Source organism: Podarcis gaigeae (genome assembly GCF_964106915.1).
Source record: "Podarcis gaigeae genome assembly, chromosome: W".
NCBI lineage: Eukaryota > Metazoa > Chordata > Lepidosauria > Squamata > Lacertidae > Podarcis > Podarcis gaigeae.
The window spans coordinates 4,980,938-5,000,580 of NC_139695.1; the positions used below are offsets into that span (position 1 = coordinate 4,980,938).

The 19,643-nt window shown below is 46.3% G+C and overlaps 1 long non-coding RNA gene across 1 annotated transcript; it reads right to left on the reverse strand.

Moving 5' to 3' along the window:
• Positions 1 to 14,437: 14,437 nt before the first annotated feature.
• On the reverse strand, positions 14,438 to 19,332 carry LOC310836029. Its single transcript, XR_014559847.1, has 2 exons — positions 19,269 to 19,332; positions 14,438 to 14,588 (listed from the first exon to the last, which is right to left on the reverse strand). It is a non-coding gene; the product is annotated as an uncharacterized lncRNA (long non-coding RNA).
• Between the last annotated feature and the right edge of the window lie 311 nt (positions 19,333 to 19,643).

A 19,643-nucleotide genomic window follows, 5' to 3' on the forward strand; every position in this document is an offset into this window, starting at 1 on the left:
AGGAGATAGCTTTGGCTCTATTTGTAACATAGGCTACATGGGCCTTCCATCTGAGGTTATGTTGTAACCAAACTCCCAAATATTGGAATCTATAGACTTGTTCGATGACTCTCCCATCAACTCTCCAATTATGGAGTTTCCGGCTCTTTGAGAAAATCAGGATCTTAGATTTTCCATAATTAATTGTAAGGGAATTTGCGTTACAGTATGCTCCAAAAAATTTTAGGGCCCTCCTGAGACCTACTCTAGAAAAAGAAAGAATGACTGCGTCATCCGCATATAGTAACAAGGGGCAGCAATAAAGTGCTAGGCGGGGTGCATGAATCCTTTCTTGGGCCTCTATTAGGGGAGTCCTCATGTCACTTATGAACAAATTGAACAGGAGTGGAGCCAATATACAACCCTGTCGGACACCTCTGTTAATGGGAATTGAATTGGTGAGATCACCCTCCGGGTTAACTGCATCGAAGATGTTCGCCAGGACCTTGGCCCACCAGTCCGCGTGGTATTTTATAGCTTCTGCCGGGATCAGGTCTGGCCCAGGTGCTTTCCCTGTTTTGAGTTTGACGATCAAGTCATGGATGTCTTCCGGATCGGTAGGGGGCCAGAGGGGAAGCTGATCTTGAAATTCGTCTCTTGTGTTAACGATACAGTCAGTTGTGGCAAAGTAATTTTTTAAATAAGATTCCCAAACCGGGGCGGGAATAATAGTTAAAGGGTATCTTTTAGTTCTTTTATTTACCAGGAGCCAAAATTGTCTGGTGTTCCATGATGATGAGGCTTCTATAATTGCCCGCCATTGATTCACTTGCCATTCCAGTCTGGCACCCTTTTGAATTTGCTTGTAGGCCGATTTTGCTTGGAAATATTCTTTGGGCAAGACCGTTGCCCCAGAGGCTTTATACTCTTTGTAGATGTTACCAAGAAGTTGTCTAGCCTGTTTACAAGCACTGTTGAACCACAATGCACCTGTCTTCCTTTGTGTTCGATTTATTTTATGCGTCGGGACAGAGAAAAAAGACGTTAGATCTTCCGACAGATTCGAGAATAGTCTTAGGGTTTGGTCATAATCATGATAATCCTCAATTAAGCCTGAATATGCTTGTTTTAGTCCTTGTTGTAAATATGCTGAGAATTTTTGAGCCTGTAGTTCGGACCATTTTACACTTTTGACTTGCAGTACTGAGTTCGTAATCAAATGTGTTGGATGTCTGTCTCCATCTGGGGTCCAGTCTATAGTCATTGTGGCGACCAACGGTAGGTGGTCGCTCAGTTGAATATTTTCAACTTTAAAATGGGAAAATTTGGGGAATATATCATGAGATACCAGCATATAATCCAGGACACTGTTTGCAGAGGAGCTTATGTGTGTGAACTCAACCGGTATGTCAGGCAGGCAGTTCCCGTTTAGAATCACTACGTTTAGACGTAGTACCAATTGGTAAAGAAGGGTTCCTGCTTCATTTACCCTTTTGTCTTTGGAGAGTCTTTGATTATGGAGGGAGAGGTCATTAATGAATTCAGGGGTTATCCACCATTTGGCTTTGATTAAGGACTCCCAGTTTGTTGCAATGCGAGCATTGAAATCCCCTGCTATAACATTGGGTATATTGGGGTGTTTGGAGTGACAAAGAATAAGATGTTCCTCCAGGATTCCCCATTTATTGTATAAGTCTGCAATGTTGCCTCCAGGAGGAAGATAAACATTTGTTATAGCAAGTTCGAAGTTTTTCCCCGTAATCAGGGCTGTAATTGCAAGGGTGGAAGCATTTACAAGCGTGAGTTTTGCCCGTATTTTCAAGGAAATTGCTATGACTAATCCTCCACTAGGCCGGCCTCCTTTAGTAGATGGGCATGCCGGTAATGATATAGCATCAAAACCATTAATATTTACTCTCCCCTCTTCCCATGTTTCCTGCAGGAGAATTACTTGGTGTGAATTTCTTAGTTTTACAAAGTCCGGGTCGAATTTTTTCCCCTTCCAACCTGCTATGTTCCAGCTTAAAAGGGAGAACGGGGGAGAGTTTGGCTGAGGTTTGGGTAGTCACAATGGAGAAGGGGGGAACGCTGCTCTTGGTGGATTGTCAAGTTTAAAGAAGTCAGTAATTTTCCTTTGGCTAATAGTAAATGACTTCTCTCCTTTTGGCGCAGGTGTGCCTCTTGAGCTATTTGTAATTATGCTCTGCTCGCCCGGTCCTATAGGGGTAGTGTCCTGGTTTGGTCTAGTCTCCTCTCTGAAATCCCTTGTTTTATCAGAGAGCTTATCATCTAGGGGAGCAGAGATTAAGTCGGTACAAGTTTTAACTATTATTAGATTTTCCTTCCGTGGGTATATCATCTTATTTATATGGCCCAAGGGGTCTTCTGTCCAGTCCGTATCGATAGCAGATTGGACTTCCAAATCATCAGCTAGAGATTCTCCGTTCGATAATGATGACTCCAGGTCAGGCATTGAGGAATGTGTCGAAATTTTGTTTATATTTGGCTGTTCTTTAGTAGGTATAACCATTTCAGCAGATGCAGAAAGAGCTGGATCCAGATTAGCTAATAGGGGTGGCGAGACAATTGTCTGTATCGTTGTCTTGGCTTTTATGGACCTATTTTGGGGCTGTGGGCTGAATTTGAGAAGGTCCACTGAGCCTCCAATAGCCCTGTTGGTTTGAATTCCTTTGTTTCCTATTTTGCTTTTGGCCTGAGACATCTTCTCTCTTAATTTATCTAATTTATTTATTATTTTTTCCTTTTCTTGTGATTGTAATTCGTCAAATGAATTCATAAGTGCGCTTTCATTGTTGGATATTCTGGAGCCGCCCAAATTCGTTCCTGGTTGTGGACTGCAGGCAATCTCCTCCGTTCTCAGTGGGGAAAGCAACATCTCTTTGTCTAGTGATTTTGTAGAGCTTGTTTCTGGATCTAATATCTCTTTCTCTTTTTCCACAAGTAGTGGTTTTACTATACTGTCCGCAAAAACCCTTGTGGGTATGTTTTTGTTTTTATAAATTCCCATTTTTGTCTTATTATTAATAAGGGTAGTCTCAGCGAACGGAAGGCTAAAATAACTTTGTAAGGGCCATTTGATTGAGTTAGCGGAAGTATAGCATAAAGATCGATATGAGCTATGCTTATTCTCAGGATTTTGCTTAGGGCAGTTTTAGCTCCTTCCAAGCTTGACCAATCACATATCTCAGACCTTATCGTTAGGCACACCTTCTTAGGTTGCAGTGTTAGATTTTGCTTAGACATGAGATCGTTTAGTTTGTATTTTCTCATCCCCTTTGCCCCGAAGTTTGGCGGGGCTATCACTGGAGGTCCCCTCTGGTAGTTATTTATGGGGGCAATTTTGGCATCCATATCCATAACTTTTTCCGTTAGCTTGGAAATTGAGCCCGTCAGAGAGTCTATCTTTTTAAAAATACAGTCCAGTGTCGTAATGACTAGTTGTAAATGGGAGGACTCATTTCCCAGCTGGTTTTCTTTGTCTCGGAACTTTTCCCCATCCAGCTCGGGCCCACCCTTGATGGGAGTGCTCATTAGATTACAAGTGTGTAGGGTGGTATTTTGGGACTTGGGAATGTTATTAGCTACATCCAAGTCACTTAGTGGAAGGAATCTATTGTATGTAATAGCTGCTGCTTGGTCTCTTCTTTCTTTAGCTTGTAGCTTAGGGCTAGGGAGAAGTAGTAATTCCTCTGCTTCTCTGAGGCGTTTCCTCTTGCCCATAGCCACAGTATATATGAGCTAAATAATGTAAATAATACAGGAGAGAAGAAGGGGACTTCTTACCACAGTCAATGATTTAGCTATACAGCTGAGTGTTTAGCTCCAGGGATTTCTCCACAGTTCGTTGAAGAGCCAAGAGCCCCAGAAGGGAGACTTTCTGTGGGCTGGTTCACTGATTCCTTCTAAGCAGTCTTTCAAGGCCTACCACTTGAGGCCGGGCCCAGAACGAAGTCGTGCTGAAGCCGGTTACCAGACCTCCAGAGGGTCCTATCCGATGCACTTTTGTAAAGTTATTGTGTAGATTAGAAACTTCCCTCCTTCTCCAGATACCGTCGGTCGGGTAAGCAGTTCACAGTTCTATCTTTAGACCTCTTTTCTCTCTGCTCTCAGTACAGGCGGCAGCGTTCTCTCCTCCCTGGCAACCTTGACCAGGCAGCTGATAAGGAGGGAGGAAGCAGGCTGAGACAAGCTGAAGACAGGCTGAAGCTCGCAGAGCCAGCAGGAATTGTAAAAGTACTCAGAGTCTTTAAAATGTTTTCTGTTTGTTAAAAATTGGCATCTGGAGGGCAATTAAGGTAAGGTTTTAAAAGAATAAAAGTGAGTGCCGGGGAGCGCCGGGGAGCGTGACTTGCCTCGGCGCCATCTTGGCTCTGTTCTAGTGCCAAGCTTTCCCTAGACTGGCAGTCTGTCAAGTCTAGACACCCCATATATATGGGAATAAATACTGCAGAACAAGTGAGAGGAATAAAATGGTCAGTAACTCAAGCCCAAAAATATATGGAATTTTTCCAACAAGAGAGAATTCAAACTCATGTTGTTTTAGATTTAGATCTGTATGGGCATGAACAAATTATTAATTCATTCTCTCTGCTTACAGAAGATCTTATGTCCTTTTTTACAGTACCAGCCATCCAAGTAAATCGGGCCCATTTTAAGACCGGTGCCCCCTGGTTTAACTTAAAATGCAAACAAGCTAGACGACATCTCTGTGCCATTTACAATGAATATAAATCTTCTGGTGCTTTAGTATTACCTAGGAATTACCAACAAGCAAAAACAGCATATAAGCAAGCCCAGAGAATGGCTAAGCAAGAGTGGCAACAAAATCGCTGGCAGGCGCTTATAGTCGCCTCTAGTTCATGTAGCTCACGGCAATTTTGGCAATTGGTTAATAGAAGATCAAGGAGATACCCCTTAACAATAATTCCTGCCCCGGTCTGGGAATCCTTTTTAAGGAAATATTTTGCGTCACCAGAACCCAATACCAATGCTCTTGATGATGTATTTGATCATCTCCCCATCTGGTCTCCTACTGACCCCGATGAAATCTTGAATTTAATCTCTAAACTTAAAATCAGCAAAGCCCCAGAGCTTCCGGTTGAGAGTGACTCCATTGCAAGCGGGGATTTCTTCCTCGTGGAGAATCCCGGGTTTTTCGGAGGAATTAGGGGTGTCACAGGGCGCAGTGACCCCCCGAAGTAGTGTCTGGAGGGTGTTCAGACACTCAGGTTCCCGCGGAGAGCCGAAACGCAGACCACCCGGCCGCCAGGTAACTCCAAAAAGGAGCGAAGAGAGCGGCGGCGGGGGGGGGGGGGGAGCGGGCTGAAGGGAAGCCATAGCTAACTCCGGAAAACGAAACCCCGAGCTTGCAGGGGGAGCACTTAACTCTCGATTACAAGGAATTCGGACCTAAAATATTTGCAAAAGATCAACCTGAAGTAAAGGGAAGGCACCGGATGAAAAGTAAGGAACTACGAGACCAGCTATTATCCGCAATCAGCTTCTACGCATTTCAAAAAGCAGAGCTGTCAAAAGTGAAAGTGAGTTTGCTGCTCGCGGCTATTGTTTCTTTCTCCCTTTTAGACTTGTTACAAACTACCTTTCTTTGAAGATACTGAATTGCAAATGATACTGAATTGCAAAAGAAGAATGCAAGCTAAAAGGGGGGACAGAAGGTTTAGATCTGCTACATTTTAGGTCCTCTTTGGACTTGTGGAAGGGAAAGCGGAGAGATTGACTGAGACTTTACCTTTATAAAAAAACAACAACTGCGCAACAAGAGAAGAGTCCTCGACTCCATTGTTCACTGACGTTTGATCTTTGGTTTGCCTTCTGCTTTTTAAAAGGGATTCCCTCTTTTGCCCATTAGACAAACTATTTAATATCCAACATTCATCAACTATCAGTCACTGGAGAATTGGGTTATTAATCTATCATTTGGAAACATTTCTTTGTCATTATATTTTGTTCCTTTAACTTTTGGAGATTTTGGGTCCCTAGTGGTCAGAAGGATAACTACAACTTGTTTTTTTTTACTACGATCTGTTTTTTACTTGTTTCGCGTGCTCCTTTTGCTTTCCCCTCATTTGGATTTGTAACCAGTCCACAAGGTTTTATAAGGATTAGCCAAATTGGTGGCAGAAGAAAAGAGAGAACTTTTATTTTCTTTTACTTTTGGTGGATACAAGTGGAATTTAACTGAAATAAATATTGATTAACAAAGGATTATTACGATTTTTAAATGGATTAGCCTAATTGGTGGCAAGAAGAATATATTTTGAAGGACTTGTGGAGCTAATTAACTAATTATTCTTTCCTGAACTTATCGGAGTGGGCTGTAAATCCCACAAATTTGAAAAAGTATTAAAACTGACAACTTTAAGTCGGATATTATATGAACTATATGAACTATATGAACTAGAGAATCTGACTTTAAATGATATATGTGCACTGGGGTTGAGCGCATATAAGATTTAAGTGGTATCTGATCTGTGACTACCTTTATGTTTTGAAGCATATATTGTAAGAATGTCTCATATACCTAAGAAGGGAGGGGAGGGAGGAACACCAGGAGATAGAAGAGGGTCAAAACCAGAAGCAGATTTTAAGGCAGAAATTTTGAAAATGTTTGCGGAAATTAGACAGAGTGAAAAAAATATGGAGGACAAGTTGGAGCATGTGGATACAAGAATAGAACAGGTAGACACGAGAATCGGGAAAATGGACCAAAAAATTGATGAAACTGTAAAAGAATTGAAAGGCCAAATTAAATAAGTCTCCAAGAGAACACAATCTTTGGAAGAAGGGATGAAGAAGACAAGAGTGGAAATGAAGGAAATGAAGCGGGAAGAAGAGAAAATAAAAGCAGGATTATCGGAAGTTAATAAGACACAGGAGGAGATATGGGATGCAATTGCCATGAATGAACTGAGGCAGCGGGAAGTGAATTTGAGGCTGAGAGCGGTCCCGGAAACACAAGGTGAGAACATCAGAGAGAAACTGATAACAGGAATTGCACAATGGCTGGAACTACAAAAGGAAGAAGTTGAAAGATCAGTCCAGAATGCCTTCAGAATGAGAGTGAGAACAACCAAAACAAGGAAAATGCCTGGAGACTGTCTGATTACTTTTAAAGACAAAGATATGAGAAACTTAATTCTTCAAAAAAATAGAGAAACAAGATTAAATATTGAAGGGAATTATATAATTATTTTTAAAGACATTCCTGTCAGACTGTTGAAACGAAGAGACCCATATAAGCCACTGGTCCAAATTCTCAAGAAGAATAAGATTGAATTTAAATGGGAATTCCCTCAGGGGATTTCCTTTGTATACAAGAGCAAGAAACACAGACTTGTTAGCCCGGAGGATATAAGTAAATTCCAGAGGCGCTACAAGGAACTGATGGAAGAAGAAGAGGAAGAAGGAGGAGCGATAGGAGGAGCTGGTCCATTGGGGAGGAAGTTTCCGGAAGAAAAGGGAGAAAAAAATGAAGAGACGGAGGAAGAAGAAGAAGGAGAGGAACAAGAAGAAGCTAGATTATAATTAAATAAATAAATTTTAATCAGGAAGAAAAGATGGCGCTGAAACTTTGGAATTGGAACATTAATGGAATGAACGATAGGAAAAAACGAAATAAAATTGAACAATATTTTAAAAAGAAAAATCTGGACATCATCTGCCTTCAAGAAACACATGTGGCAAGGAAACACAGAAAAATTTTGATCAATAACAGATTGGGAAAGTAATTTATATCTTCTGACAAAGGGAAAAAGAGAGGGGTCGTATTATATGTAAAGAAAAATATTGAGGCTCAACAAATTTTCAAAGATGAAGACGGAAGAATAATTGCAATACAGGTCAAATGGCAAGGCGAAAAATTAATAATTGTCGGGATCTATGCACCTAATGGAAATAAGACTGATTTTTACAAAAATTTGGAAGAAAAGCTGTTCGATTATATGGATCAGAAAATGATACTGATGGGTGATATGAATGGTGTAGTTTCATTGGAAATGGACAGATTAAGAGAAAAAGAGGCAAGCAGGGAAGGGAAATTACCTAAGACTTTCTTTTCTATGACAAAAAACTGCAACCTAATCGATATTTGGAGACTTAGACACCCATTGGAGAAACAGTTCACGTTTTATTCAGAACCAAATCAGTCAATGTCAAGAATTGATCAAATTTGGGTCTCTAATGAATTAACTCCAAGAATCCGACAAATCGAAATTCAACCAAGAACAATCTCAGACCATAATCCAATAAAAATGGAGATTAAAGGATATGAAGAAAGATCTTTCAGATGGAGACTCAATGATTATCTCCTGGACGACCAAAAAGTCATTCAAGAGGCAAGGAAGAAGCTGATGGAATATTTCATGGACAATATGAATAAAGGCACAAAAATGAGTATAGTCTGGGATGCAAGCAAAGCAGTAATGCGAGGGTTCTTCATCCAACAGAATGCGATTAAAAACAAGAACAGAGAGAAAAGAAGGAAGGAGATCTTAAGACAAATAATGGACAATGAACAAAAACTAATTAAGAAACCGAATAATTTGAAAATAAAACAGAATATCAAAGCCCTGCAGACACAATTTGCAATGATCATAAACAAAGAGGTGGAATGGAATATTAAAAGGTTAAGACAAAGAAATTTTGAGTTCGCCAATAAATCAGGCAGATGGCTCGCATGGCAAATTAAGAAAAGGAAGGAACAAAATACAATTAACAAAATTATGGTGGATGGAGAAGAAGTAGAAAATCCAAAGGGCATCAGGAAAGGATTCTTGGACTTTTACAATCATTTATACAATAACAGAGAAAAGAATAACATGAAGAAAATTGAAAGATTTTTAAGAGAAAAAAAGGTGCAAAAGATCCCGACAGAAAAGAAAGACAGACTGAATGCTCCAATCGAAAATGAGGAAATAATTGAGATCATAAAAGAATTGAAAAAAGGAAAGGCACCAGGATCGGATGGTTTTACATCAAGTTATTATAAAGAATTGAGGCACACCTTGACGGCACCAATGAAGGAAGTTATGAATAGTATATTGAAACAACAAGATATTCCCGAAACATGGAAAGATGTCTTTATCACACTCATTCCCAAGCATGACTCCGACTTGACACAAGTGAAGAATTATAGGCCAATTTCTCTGCTGAACACAGACTACAAGATATTTGCTGAAATATTAGCAAAAAGATTAAAAAAGATTCTGCAGGAAGTTATACATGCAGATCAGGCAGGTTTTCTTCCAGGCAGACAGATAATGTTAGAAATATAAAAAATATTTTGGAATATCTGTCTGCCAGGAATGAGAAACAAGCTATACTAATGTTTGTGGATGCAGAGAAGGCTTTTGATAATATATCGTGGGAATTTATGCTAAAAAATTTGGAAATGATGGAAGTCGGAAATGACTTTTATAATGGAATAAGGGCAATTTACTCAGAACAAAGAGCCAAACTGATTGTAAATAATATTCTCACAGAAGAAGTCAAGATATGAAAAGGTACCAGACAGGGGTGTCCTCTATCGCCACTGTTATTTATAACAGTCCTGGAAGTCCTTTTGTGCTCAATAAGGAATAATGAAATAATAAAAGGAGTAACAATCGGTCAAAATGAATATAAAGTTAAAGCCTTTGCCGACGACCTAGTAATAACGATTGAAGACCCCAAAAATAGCTTAAATGAGGTGTTAAATGAAATTGACCAATTCGGTAGAGTGGCTGGATTTACGCTAAACAAGAGGAAAACCAAAATAATGGTTAAGAACACAGATCAAAGTCTGGTAGAAGAAATGCAAAGAGAATCAGGGATTGAAGTGGCTAAAAAGATAAAATATCTAGGAATTTGGCTGACCCCCAAAAATATCGACTTATATCAGAACAACTATATACCGGTGTGGAACGGCATCAAGAAAGACTTAGAAACTTGGAGTAGAATGAAACTGTCTTTTTGGGGCAGAATATCAACGATTAAAATGTGTGTGCTTCCAAAGATGCTATTTCTGTTTCAAACGATCCCTATAATCAGGGGAACAAGCGTGTTCAAGGAGTGGCAAAGAATGATTTCAAGATATATCTGGCAGGCTGCGCACCTGGTCCTTCAGGGGCACAGTTACCCCATTCAGGACCAGGGAATCCTCCACACCTGCCCGCCTCCTGTCCCCCAGAAACAGTACTTCTGTCTTGTCAGGATTCAATCTCAATCTGTTAGCCGCCATCCATCCTCCAACCGCCTCCAGACACTCACACAGGACCGTCACCGCCTTCACTGGTTCTGATTTGAAAGAGAGGTAGAGCTGGGTATCATCCGCATACTGATGAACACCCAGCCCAAACCTTCTGATGATCTCTCCCAGCGGCTGCATGTAGATGTTGAAAAGCATGGGGGAGAGGACAGAACCCTGAGGCACCCCACAAGTGAGAGCCCAGGGGTCTGAACACTCATCCCCCACCACCGCTTTCAGAACACGGCCCAGAAGGAAGGAGCGGAACCACTGTATGACAGTGCCCCCCGCTCCCAGCCCCTCAAGACGGTCCAGAAGGATGTTATGGTCGATGGTATCAAACGCCGCTCAGAGATCCAGCAGAACTATGAAACAGCTCTCACCTTTGTCCCTAGCCTGCCGGAGATCATCAACCAGTGCGACCAAGGCAGTTTCAGTCCCGTGATGAGGCCTGAATCTTGACTGGAAGGGATCCAAATGGTCCACTTCTTCCACTCACTCAATCACCTTGCCCAAGAATGGAAGATTTGAGACTGGGCGATAGTTGGCCATCGTGGCCGCATCTAAAGATAGTTTTTTAAGAAGCGGTTTAATAACCGCCTCTTTCAGCGGGTCCGGGAAGGCTCCCTCACGGAGGGAAGCATTCACCACCCCACGAAGCCCATCGCCCAGCCCTTCCTGGCTAGCTTTTATAAGCCAGGATGGGCAAGCATCAAGGAGAAAGGTGGTTGGTTTCACTCGTCCAAGCAGCCTGTCCACATCCTCGGAGGTAACAGATTGGAACTGATCCCACGCAATTTGACTAGACAGGACTCTAGCACTCTCCCGCCCCGGCCCTGCTCCCGCGGTGGCGTCTACCTCTTCCCGAATCTGAGCGACTTTATCTGCAAAAAACTTTGCAAAATCATTGCAGGAGATCATGTGGCCCGTACTGGGCCCCGATGTAGCAGGTGGTTCCGCTAAATTGTGGACCACCTGAAAAAGTCTCCTGCTGCTGTTTTCTGCAGATGCAATAGAGGCGGTGAAGAAAGTCTTCTTCTCCGTCGCTACCGCCACTTGGTAGGCTCAACATTGAGCTCTAACCTGGGTCCGGTCAGCTTCAGAATGGGTCGTCCGCCACTGGCGCTCTAGCCATCTCAACGATTGTTTCATTGCCCTCAGATCCGTGGAAAACCACGGGGCTGTCCGGGCTCCATGCAATCAGAGAGGGCGCTTCGGAGCCAAACAGTCAATAGCCCTGGTTAACTCCACATTGCAGCGGGCCACCAGGGAATCAGCTGAAAGGCCATCAACATGGGATAAAGCATCCCCTACCACTCTCTGGAAACCATTTGGATCCATTAAGTGGCGGGCCGGACCATCCGAATCGGTCCCACCTCCCTGCAGAGGGGAAGGGTCGCGGAGAAGTCCAGTTGCACCAGGAAGTTATCTGACCATGGCACTTCTTTTGTTTCACTTTTAGTTAGTGTCAGATCACCAACATCCGTAGAGGTAAACACCAGGTCCAAGGCATGTCCGCGGCTATGAGTTGGGCCAAACTTATTCAGGGACAGCCCCATGGAGGCCATGCTTTCCACGAAATCCCGAGCAGCCCCTTGTAAGGTCGTGTCAGCATGGATGTTAAAATCCCCTAGGACAACCAAACTAGGTGTCTCCAGGAGAACATCCGCCATGACCTGAAGCAGCTCGGGCAGGGAATCCTTGATGCAGCGGGGAGGTCGGTACACCAAAAGGAATCCTGTACTGCCCCTATTGCCCAACTTCCAGAACATGCACTCAGAGAACTGGGTCTTCCCAATAGGACGCCTGGTGCAAACTAATGACTTCCTAAAAATCACTGCAACCCCCCGTCCCCGCCCACAAGGCCTGGGTTGCTGTGTGTAAGAGAAACCTGGTGGACAAGCAGCGGCAAGGACAGGCCCATCTGCTTCATCCAACCAAGTCTCTGTTACACATGCCAGGTCAAATCCTCCATCCATGATCAAATCATGGATGGCAGTGGTCTTATGAATCATTGACCTGGCATTGCACAGCAGCACCTTCAGGTCATGTGGGTATCCCTTGCTGATTCTAGTATCCGTCCGGTCAGGACCAGACCTGGAGGCAGGGATAGTCCTCAGACAACGACTAAACCTGCTTCCTCTGTAATGACATGGTCTGGTCTTAGCGTAACTCCTCCTCCTACCCATGATCACTGAGATCGGTTGTCCCAGCACATCCCCCTCTGTGGAACATGCCCCAGCCATTTTGTTGGCTGGGACCCACTCCCCGGCAGCCCTGACCCCTCCCCTTAAGAACAAAGTAAGACCTTAAAACAATAAAAGCAAAACAAAACAAAAAAACCCCAGAGAACAGAAAACAATACAAATAAAAAACTGTAAAAATTACAAATCCATCAAAATCAAACAAATTCCCAACTAAACATCCATCCCACCCCCATCCCCGCTTATACAATATATATAAATAAATAAATAAAAAGGAAAAGGAAAATTTTAAAACATTTTAAAAAGAACTCTGCGCCCCTTCGGATCCCCCTGGGCCACAGCAGCAGTGACAGCAACCGTCCCTGCGAGGCCTGTCAGGCCCTGTCCTGGGCCAGGTGGTAAGCGGCAAGAGCAGGGTCCTCAGACACTCACACAGGAGAGTCCTCCTGGGCGGGACTTGTCCTGGAATAACTCTGCACTTCGGGACCAGTATCTCGAGGTGCTTTTGGACGAGATACTGGACCAGCTGGCCATGATGGATTGCCCCACCACGCTGGACGCCCTCATTCAATGGAGCCTGCAGATAGACGATCAGTTGGAGGACCGTCACCAGGCCTGGGACTGCCAGCACTCCCGGCTTCTGGCTCCAGTCCTTCCCAGCAGGTGCACGGCTACAGCCGAGTTGCCGGACCAGCCAACGCAGCTCGGGGCAGCGTCGCCTCGCCTCTCCCCCTCAGAGAAGATGCGGAGGGGAACCTGTGTCTCTACTGCGGTGGGAGTGGACATTACACCAGATCCTGTCCCGAGAAGATGCCAGCCGCAGGGAAACCGCCAACCCCGGTAGCCGAAGGCCCTGGTTACCTGGGGTCCCAAACCATTCAAGAGGGGCCCTCACCAGTGGAATTACGACACCTCATGGTTCCGGTGCGACTATACTCCCCTGGCGGGCCCTGGATTCTCACGCATGCTTTGGTGGATTCAGGGGCAACCCGCTCGTATATGGACTCTGCCTTTGCCGCCCATCATCAGGTGCCACTTCAGGACAAGCCAGAACCGGTACAGGTGGAGGCAATTGACGACCGGCTTCTGCGCTCGGGCACCGTTACTCAGGAGACCCAGCCCTTGGTTCTATGTCACCAGCAGCACTGGGAGGTGCGAACTTTGGACATTGCTACCATGCCCCGGTTTCCCCTGGTGCTCGGGATGGACTGGCTGAAGTCTCACAATGTTCAGATCGACTGGTTCAATTGGACTGTGCACTTCCCAGACCCGTGTCCCCATGCTCGGTCCGAGATGCTAGCGGCCGCCCCCACTGGGGAGGCTGCATCAATGCTCCCTGCTGTCTACCAGGACTACCAAGACGTGTTCGAGGAACAGGGGGCAGACCAGCTGCCGCCCCATCGGTCTTTCGACTGCGGCATAGACCTCGAGCCCGGGGCTCCCCTGCCTGTGAGTTGCCTATACTCTCTTACGGAGCCAGAGCGCGAAGCTTTGCAGGACTTCCTTCGCAAGAACCTGGAGCATGGGTTCATTCGGCCTTCCACCTTGCCCACCACCGCTCCAGTGCTCTTCGTTAAGAAGTAGTGTGGGGAGCTTCGTCTTTGCCATGATTACCGGGCCCTGAACAATATTACTATCCCAGACTGGTACCCCTTGCCCCTTATCTTGGAGTTGCTGGAGAGGGTGCAAGGGGCGCAGGTGTTCACCAAGCTAGACCTCCGGGGGGCCTACAATTTGATTCGGATCCGAGCCAGGGATGAGTGGAAGACCGCATTCGGGACCCAGTATGGGCAGTTCATGAAGAATATTTATTGCTCAGATAAGTCTTGGCGTCCAGCCCATTTCGGCTGTGCAGCTACCAGCCAGGCCTCCGGACTTCAAAGGCCACATTCCAAAGGCTCTGAGCAAACGCAGAGATAAGCAGTAGTCAGAGAAAGCTGCAAACTCAAGTGCTTTCTTCAGTGTGCTTAAATAAATTCCACTCAGGATCTTAGCAGCTAAAAGCAGTTTTTATTTACAGCAGACTATCCATTGTCGAACAGCATCGTGAAAACACGTCCACTCTCCTCAAAAGCGAAAGTAGAGAAAAAGAACAAAGGCTGGAGACTCTCGGAAATGACACAGAATCTCCCTCCTCCCAACTTGTAGGCAAGGCGTACACTCTGAGCTGTTTAACCCTGTAAGCTCAGGTTCTCCTCACACCCCCTCTCGCCCTGCGCTACTGTGGGGAAAGTATGTACAGAACTTACCCCCAACTCCAAACCACCACAAAACTCCCCATGACGCTGGAAGCTTAAAGGTTTGGTAAATCCATCGGCCAAGTTAATGTGACTGGCACAATACTTCAGCCGAATCAAACCTGATTGAACACTTTGACACACATTTTGGAAACATATGTCCAGATGCTTGGTTCTGGCCTTAAATTGCGCAGATTCAGCCAATTTCAAACAAGGTTGATTGTCTTCCCAAACCGTGATGGGCAAGCTACAATCCCCAAAGATCTCTTGCACCAAGCATCTATAGAACTCTAGTTCCCGGCACAAATCAGACAGTGCACTGAATTCAGCCTCAGTAGAAGACAGCGCAATGAGACTTTGCTTCCGGGACTTCCACCCAATTAGTGACTTCCCAAACTTTACCACCAACCCAGACACAGACTTGCGGTCCTGCGAATTCGCCCAGTCACTGTCCGCATAGCATGTGAGCTTCGCCTCACCTTCAGCTGGCACCCTAAGACAGACGTCTTTGGTATGCTGCAGGTAGCACAGTACCCACTTGATACCGTGCCAAGCACTCACACTGGGCTTTGACGCTTCCCTACTTAGCAGGTTGGTAGCAAAGGCAATGTCTGGTCTGCTCCATTGGGACAGATACAACAGACTACCTAGAGCTGACTGAAAGAGCTCAGCATTCTCAAACTCGGCACTTTCTGCTTGCTGGCTCTCTTTCACAAAGTTCATCTCCATGGGTGTCCGAACTCCTGCACAATCTGACATTCTGAACTTCTCAAGCAACTGCTCAATCTTGCCTTTCTGACTGAGCAAGAAGCTACCATCCTCAGTTCTCGCTATCTGCACGCCCAGGTAGATCCTTACTGCACCCAGGTTCTTGAGCTGAAACCGTTTCCCAAGCTCTTTGGCAAACTTCTGCACCTGTTTGTCTGCCTTTCCAATATGGATGATGTCATCAACGTAAAATAACACCAGTTCCTGTGAGTCTCCTGATCCTCTAAGGAACAGGCAACTGTCAGCAAGACTCTTCCTGAAACCTAGCTTCTCCAAAGCTTCATTCAGGCACAAGTTCCAATTCCTGGCCGATTGCTTCAGACCGTAAATTGACTTGTGAAGTTTCCACACAGTACCTTGCTCATTGCCCTCAAACCCTGGAGGAGGAAGCATGTACAGATCCTCCTGGAGGTCTGAGTTCAAGTAAGCAACGTCCACATCAAAATGATGCACCAGCAACCCTCTTTGTGCAGCAATGGTCAAGACCAAACGTAGAGATTCACTCCTACAGGTGGGAGCATAAACTTCCGTATAATGCAACCCCCTGCGCTGCGTGAATCCTCTCGCCACTAATCTGGCCTTATACTGCGGTTCTCCTGTCGCTGTGGGCTTAAGACGGTAAACCCAGCGGCTACCCACGGCCTGTTCGCCCACCGGCAACTTCGTGAGGGAGAACACACCTAGAGACTCCATTGAGTTCATTTCCTTCTGCATCGCCTCATGCCATTTCCTGGCTTCTTCCTGAGGCAGTTTCTGAACATCCTCAAAACTCTCGGGTTCACACTGTGCCATTCCAACCCACACGCTAGTGACGGCAAACCTTTCAGGAGGTTTCCCCTTGGTTGTCCGAGCTGAACGGCGCAGCACTACTTCAGGAACCCCCTCTGACCCACTGGGGCCAGCCAGAACATCCTTGGCATCAGAGAGCTCCCCCTCTGACTTACTGCGCCTTCTGGACTTCTCAGCCGAACCTGTGGGGGAAGATGGAGCACTGCGTTGCTCCATCTTCACAGCCTTGGGAGAAGTTCTCCCCTCTGCCTGCACTGGGTCTGAACTCTGAGCCTCAGTAGCAGGTTCAACCTCTTCCTGTCCTTCATCGGCAGAGTCAAGCAGACTCTCTGACAGGATGTCAGGGTTCCCATGTATCCTTGCCCAGCCACTCTGCTCACAGAATTCAGCACTGTTGCTGAGCAGAATCCTGGACTGATTCCCTGACGGATAAGCAAACCTCCACCCCTTGGTCCCTGGCTCATACCCACAGAAAATCATCTTCTGGGACTTGGGTTCACCTTTCTTGCATTTGGCCTTTGGTATGAGGACCCAAGCCTCGCAGCCAAAAACACGGAAGTAGTGCACTTTCGGCTCCTTTCCGTGCAGCAAGAAGTACGGTGTGTCACCTACCACTGAATTGAACGACCTGTTCAGAATAAAGTTGGCCGTTCGCCAAGCCTCCCCCCAAAAGCGCTGTGGGAGCCCGGCATCAAACAAAAGAGCTGCAGACATCTCCCCTAGAGTCCTGTTCCGTCTTTCCGCAATCCCATTCTGTTGGAGACTGTGTGGAGAGGACAATCTGTGTTGAATCCCCTTTTTTCGGAAGAAACTTTGCAGTGCAGACCCGGTGAACTCCCCACCGCGATCGCTCTGAAAGTTTTGCACCCGTGTAGAAAACTGCAGTTCCACAGCCGCAATCCAGTCTTTGATTAGCGGCGCAGCTTCATTTTTGTGTTGGATCGTAAAGGTCCAGGAGTTGCGTGTATGGTCATCAATCAGAACCAGCGCATATTTGGCTCCGCCCATGCTGGTCACAGACATCGGACCACACAAATCTGCATGAATTAACTGAAAAGCCCTAGTGGTCACCCTCTCAGACCTAGGGTATGTGCACTTTTTTACCTTTGCAGACTTGCACGCTCTGTAATCTAGAAACTTAGCACATGATTTCATTTTGCACCCTTGCGTACACTCTGGGATCTTCTTCACTGACCCCCAGGACACGTGAGCCATGCGTCGGTGCCATAAGTGAGCACACGCATCATGAACTGGAACGTTGGCACACTGTGCTTGAGCCACCTCCGTGTCACCTGTACCTGCAAAAGAAGCATCTATCACAAACAACCTGTCTTTACATTCAACACTGACTAGTTGCTGTCCATTCTTAGAAATAGAACACTTATTGTTCTCAAAACACACTCTGTAGTTCTCAGCAAGAAGGGCGCTGACAGACAGCAACGCGCAGGACAGTCCTGGAACAACAGAAGCCTGGATTGAATCCTGTAAGAAAGAACAAAACAGTGAGCCAGTCTGCGTGAGTGGGTGTTGAGTCCCATCTGCTAAACAGACAGTCTTCCCAGAAGTTACAGAGGTGCAGTTCTCCAGGCACTCTCTAGATGGCACTAGGTGATGGGACGCCCCACTGTCTATTACAAAAGCCAGCACAGCATCCTGTTGACAACTCTTGACTGCAGCCATAGAGGCTGCCAAATGTTTATATTCAGTGTCTCTGCCAGCTGCCTTCGGCTTGCCTTTCCCACGCTTTGAAGAAGAGCCCTTTATCTAGTTGCTACGGGAGACGGCCTTCGGCTGTTCCTGTGCCTCCACTGGACATTCTCTCACCAGATGGGAGGGGGAGCCACAGCGATAACAGCGGCGACGCATAGCAACAGCTCTCACAGCTCCCTCTTCAGCCATTTCTGCGTTCCCAGCACCCCCACCTTTGGGTGCACAGCCTGGGCCTGCACGCTCCCCAGCACTCTGGTTGCGGGCCTCTACATCACACAGCCCCTTGGAGACAAAGCAGCTACTCCCAGCTGTAACTTCAGCAACATGGCCACCACTGGGCTCTCAGCTTCCTCCCTGCTCTCGGCTTCCTCCCGGCCCTGGGCTCCTGCTGAGCTTTCACACAGACTCCTCAGCACCTGCCAGGCGGCCTGAGCTGACTCAACACCCTCCAGGTGGGGCAACAGCAAAGCGTCCACGCTTGCTCTCAACATGCAGAGCTCTCTTTGCATTCTCTGCTCTCTATCTTTCAGCAAAGCAGCCTCCAGGTCTGCTGCGCCATCTTCAGCAGCAACTGGCATGGGTGGGGCCGGCTCCTTCTGGGCTATACTCCAGAGCCCTCTGGCCAAAAACCACCCCCTTACTCTCCTAACCCAGATATCCCAGGACTGGGTTGTGAGCTTTTCAAACGGGACATCATAAAAGTCCTGGAGCTCAGCCATCTCCTCCCCCAGTGCTCCCATTGGGGCTTTGAAGTACTCACGCGTACCAGCCAGCTTCAAAGGAGAGGCCTCCAGTGGCTCTTTGCAGCACACAGCATTTCAGCCAGTTTCCCTGCTTTCTCCCAGGCAAAGCCTCAAAGCAGGATTTTTTCTTCCGGCAGCAAAAACAGCAGCTTCTCAACTTTCACAGCCTTTTACAGCACACAGCACTTCAAAGCAGGCTTTCCCCAATTGCCGTTACTGTCGTCCATAACCTGAAGAATATTTATTGCTCAGATAAGCCTTGGCATCCAGCCCGCTTCGGCTGTGCAGCTACCAGCCAGCCTCCGGACTTCAAAGGCCACATTCCAAAGGCTCTGAGCAAACGCAGAGATAAGCAGCGGTCAGAGAAAGCTGCAAACTCAAGTGCTTTCTTCAGTGTGCTTAAATAAAGTCCACTCAGGATCTCAGCAGCTAAAAGCAGTTTTTATTTACAGCAGACGATCCATTGTCGAACAGCATCGTGAAAACACATCCACTCTCTTCAAAAGCGAAAGTAGAGAAAAAGAACAAAGGCTGGAGACTCTCGGAAATGACGCAGAATCTCCCCCCTCCCAACTTGTAGGCAGGGCGTACACTCTGAGCTGTTTAACCCTGTAAGCTCAGGTTCTCCTCACAGTTCGAATACCTGGTAACGCCCTTCGGATTGTGCAACGTGCCCGCCGTGTTCCAACAGTACATCAACCACGTGTTCCAGGACTTGCTAGACAAGTTCGTGGTGGTGTACCTAGATGACATTCTGATTTTCTCCCACAACCGGACTGTCCTGCAGCGCTTGCGGGACCACCACCTGTATGCTAAGCTCAGCAAGTGCGAGTTCCATCAGCGGTCGGTAGACTTCCTTGGTCACCGACTCTCTCCAGATGGGGTGCAGGTGGATCCTGGGAAGGTGGCTGAGGTTCGGGAGTGGGCGTCACCCCGGAACCGCAAGGAC